We start from the raw sequence: 4,779 nt of genomic DNA, 5'->3' as shown, positions 1-4,779 counted from the left end.
TCCAGAGAATCCAGGCAAAGACTTTCTCTGTGATAGAAGTCTCTGAGTTTTTCAAAGAGTACTATTTATGTTCCAACAAGTTGCACATGATATTCTCATAATTATTTCTCCTGTATTTCATGTTGGTGTCTTTCCATTCTCATACCAAAGCTTGAATATTTTTGTTGACTTTTTCTTTCTCTTTCTCTCTCTGCTTTTTTAGATTTTCTGGATCTGAATAGTGACAGTGATTTAGAAAGAGACCTGTCTGGACTTGAAGGAGCCTGGGGATCAGTTGTTGCTCCTCCTAGCTCTTGTCTATCAGGCAGTCATAATGATATAGCCTAGAAACTTCTAGGACTGTGTGTGGTTGAACACATCTGTTTTCTACACTTATAAACTTAGGACACATGCTCAAAATTACAGACATAGTTAATCTGTCGAGCCCCACGTTATTCATGTTGATTTTATTTTGCCTAATTTTTAAGAACATATATGAGCCTCAAGTTTCTTCTTAATAAAAATCAAGTGTTAAGATTCCATTGTATTTTTGAAGAGTCATAGCCCACCTTTCTATAGAGTAAATTCCTTATTCCATTTTTATCGATTTTCACTCAATATCTAATAGACTGTGTCCCTCCTTCACTCTGCCTCATTTCCCACAGAGAGGAATATGGGAGGAGGGCATGTAAAAGATGGCTTGATTGCATGTAATAAATTAAATGACTTTGAATGGGAAACTTTACCATCCAAAGGTAAAGTTTATACACACACACACACACACACACACACACGCACACATTTATGTAATCCTAATCAAAATATACATAGGCTCTGGGGGAGGGTATTTTTTTTTTGCAAAAATATTAAGTATCAAGATAAAATTTAAATGGATAAGAATAATTTGAAAAAATGAACAATGAGAAGAATGAAGGGAGACATACCCTACCAAGCATTACCATATATTGCTATAATAAATAACATCACGTGATGTAAAAAGATGGGTTAATAGAGCAAATATAGAGAAAAAAACTCAATGTGCATTATGCTGGGTCCTTAGTGACATTTTCCATCTAGAAACATATCTTTGAAGTCAGGGAAATTTTCCTGAATTGTTTTACTAATAATTTTATCTCCTTCATTCTTTTCCCACTCAGTTTAGAAGTGCTTTTAGTCATATGTTGAATCTCCTGAACGCTTCCTCTTCCTTGTATTTTTTTCTATTTTCTTACTCAGACTTTTTTTCCCCCTTTGCTTTCTATGATCACCTCAATTTTATTTTCCATTTATTCTATGAAATACCTGCTACTATGCTCTTATTTTTAGAGATATTATCTGATTTTTTCAATATTCCTCAGTGTTTGTCAAAGTGTTCTTATTTCATAGTTGCAAAACCTTTTGTCATACTAATCATGTTAATTATAGCTACTTTCCTTCAGATTTCTCCTCTTAGATCTGGTTAACCACCTTACCCAAGCAATGGAATTTAGCATCATAATTATTCTCATTAGTGGGCCAATCTACAATAAATTTATATGCTCTTCTAACATAAACAGAAAAACAGCATCATACATAGAGTAGACTTCTTTTTAGGAAATACAAGAAATAGAGAAATAAGTTAAATGACATCATGATGAAATAGTCTGTCAAATCCAGAATATAGGATGTTTTATCTATAAGATAACTGACTTGGGCTCCTCAAAACACTAAATGTCATAAAAAACACAAGACAGGGACTGTTCTATAGTGAAGAGCCTAAAATGACACAAAAACAAAATGCAATTCATGAAATCTGATTGCATCATGGAATAAAAATGAAGCATTGATAGAAGTCACTTGTACGATAATATGGAAGGTAAATAATAATTGTTATTAATTTTGTTAGATGTGAAAATGACAGTATATAGGGAAAGCCCTTATTTTTAGAAGACACATCCTGGATTATTTAGGAGTAAAATTTCCTGATTTAGCGAGAGAGGGAGAGAGAGAGAGAGAGAGAAAGAACACGAAAGAGAGAAAGCACAAACATGGTGAAATATTCATTGCACTATTCATTCAGCTTTTCTTTAGGTTTGATATTTTTCAAGATAAAAAAAGTTAAAGGCATGCTTTACCTGCAGAGCCTGTTTCATCTAAATCACCTCTTTTTTTCTGTCTTTCATTTTATAGGATTTCCTTAGATGGCAGGTAATCCTTGGTTGCCTGCTCACTCCCTTTGAAGAGCAGAAGATGAAAATGCTGATCGTCAACTATGAATGTATGTGGGGCTCGTTTACTGTGGTTTAACGATTATATTATCTGTCTGGGCTGTTTTCTTTGTGGACAACCCTGCTGTAAATATGGTTGTATATTTTCTCATGGGCTGGTTAGATTCTCTAGAAAATAATTTCTCAATCTCTTATCTAGAATGTTTAAGACTGGGTCCTGCTAGAAGAAAGAAAGCCAGGACTCTCAACTTTCGTTACATAAACCTAAACTTATTTCTCCATTTTCACTTTGGCACATACCCCAACTATATCTGTTCCTCCTCCTCTCTAGGGCAGAGTGCCTCCAATTATCCTCTTCAGAGCATAAATCTCAATTAAGAAATGGCAGCTATCTGGTTAAGAATGGGGGAGTAGTTGTAGAGAAGATAACAGAATTTGAACAAGCCTATTGCTTTAGTTTCACCTTCACTTCTGTTCAGAGGTAGCTGGCCTGACAAATTTCTGTGCCCATGTGGGATTTCCCATTGCCAACCTAGGATTCCACTTTCTTGTATAACATTTGCAAAATCAGTTACCAGTCATCCATCTGCCTCCAGCTTCCAAAAGTTTGTTGTATTTGCCTCTTTTCCAGCTATTTTTGTTCTTATAGATTCCTGGTGGCTTTTTTTATTTTTTTATTTTCTTCACTCTTGTTCTACTGAGATTTTGTGGGTAAGCCAGCATGCATATATATATATATATATATATTTGCATATTTAAGACCAGCTTTTCCAAGAATATGTGTTGATAAAAGAATTGAAGACCTGTTGCTATAAAAAACAATATATCTTTTTATTTTTAAAAGTGTATATTCAATAATCCCAGTTTTATAATGTTAGTTTATAATGCATAGAAAAAAGAATTGAAAGGACCGATATCAAAATTATATGGATACAAATTGCTTGGGTAAGACTTCAGGTGAATTTTTATTTTATTTCTCTTGCTTATACCTATTGTTCATTTTTATAGTGACAAACAATTTTTATTTTATGTGCAAACTACACATAAAAGCTGCATCATAAAATACAACGAATAAACCCACACATCTTATTGGTTTTTTTAGTAGATGACCAGAATGCCAAAATTCATAAACATTACTAAGTACATGAAATAAAGTTCATATAATTTCAAATACTGTTCCCAATTTTAAATATTAATATGTTTTTTTATGTGACAAATCCCTTTCTTGCTAGAGAATGTATGGTATGACGATAATAAACCAAAAATCCTCCATAGCCCAGTTCTGAGAATGAGTTCCCATCCCCCACCAGGACAACAATCCAAAGGTCTAGTCTGACTTGGAAGGCAAACTTACTGTCCATTTCTTCATGGGTAATGAGCTTTTTGTCTTATGCAAGCTAGAGCTTCCAAACTATGGCTGCCAGGTAGATGAGATGAAAGCATTGTCAGCTTAAGTCCATCAGGCATAGCTAAATCTGATTTTGAATATATCTCCATCCATAATGAATTCATCAACACACTCGGAGGGAGGCAGGAAATCGTGAGACCTTCGTTTAAAAGCTTTCAGAGGGCTCGATGACATCCTGTTCTGCTCTCTGTCTGCCAACGAGAGGCCAATCCCAGGGGGCTAGGGAAGTCACATCCGTTTGCCCTCTCTCTTGAACAGAGACAGGCAGAGAGGACAAGCCATTTCAAGAACTGGCTACTGTATTTCATTATTTCAAATCTATATCAAAACTGATAAAGATACGACACTTGGTGAAATGCAAATTTCCATGAGGAAAGGGTTACTGGAAATTGAGCTTTGAGATAGCTGGGAACATAGATTACATAGACCTGTGTCAAGAACTATCTTGCTTCTTACTCTATTGCCCTTCAAAGTTAAGGTCTGGTGTCTCTCTGGGTCTCCATTTTCAGATGATCTGACCTTGAATGAGGGAGGAAAACTCTGACTCACAGACCATTCAACTGAGCATCAATTTCCATTTTTCCTATTGTTACCATGTACTTTCTGCTGAGCTCTCTTAACTAGCACCTGACTGTTGCTTGCCTCAATTTTTCTGTGAGGTTGCTCATCTGTTTCCAGCTCCTACTGTGGTTCCCAATCTAGACTAATATTTTCTTCCGCTCTGGAAGTCTGGCGCACATAAACCCCTTCCATCTGCCTGTTACCCTCTCTCAGTTGCCTGCTCTGAACAGAATTCTAGAGCTGTGTTGCTTACTGAACCACTGCTAAAAGTGACACGTTTGACCGATGACTTTCTAATCCATCTGAGAGTCCTAGTTCTCTTTGGACCTTCTGTGTAAATCCTCAACACCTTAGAAGCAAGCAAGCAAGCATCTCTTTCCTTAATGCAAATAACATGGAGCAATTCTTCTTGTATTGGGTTTCTTTCGATTATAGGTTTTTGACTCGCTCAGCACCTAAAGGGTGGTCTTTTCTTTTTCTTTTTCTTTTTTTTAAAGATTTTTATTGGGGAATTGGGGAAACGGGAACAGTGGTGGGGAATTGGGGGAAGGGGAACAGACAAGTTGCTGTCGTTTTGTTCTTCAGTCTAGTTGTGGAGGACGTTGCTTCACTGGCCCAAGTTGG

General features: G+C 36.0%; 1 long non-coding RNA gene across 1 annotated transcript in view; it reads left to right on the top strand.

Moving 5' to 3' along the window:
• Positions 1 to 2,156: 2,156 nt before the first annotated feature.
• LOC109388519 (uncharacterized) overlaps positions 2,157 to 4,779 on the top strand; it is a 21,576-nt gene continuing 18,953 nt past the window's right edge. The window contains exon 1 of the long non-coding RNA XR_002125228.1: positions 2,157 to 2,236. This is a non-coding gene — a long non-coding RNA (uncharacterized LOC109388519). The remainder of the gene's footprint in view (positions 2,237 to 4,779) is intronic.

The sequence above is a fragment of the Hipposideros armiger genome, unplaced genomic scaffold (assembly GCF_001890085.2).
Source record: "Hipposideros armiger isolate ML-2016 unplaced genomic scaffold, ASM189008v1 scaffold_201, whole genome shotgun sequence".
Classification (NCBI taxonomy): Eukaryota; Metazoa; Chordata; class Mammalia; order Chiroptera; family Hipposideridae; genus Hipposideros; species Hipposideros armiger.
Note: the sequence above shows the minus strand (reverse complement) of the source record. Positions and strands in the feature narration are given on the sequence as shown.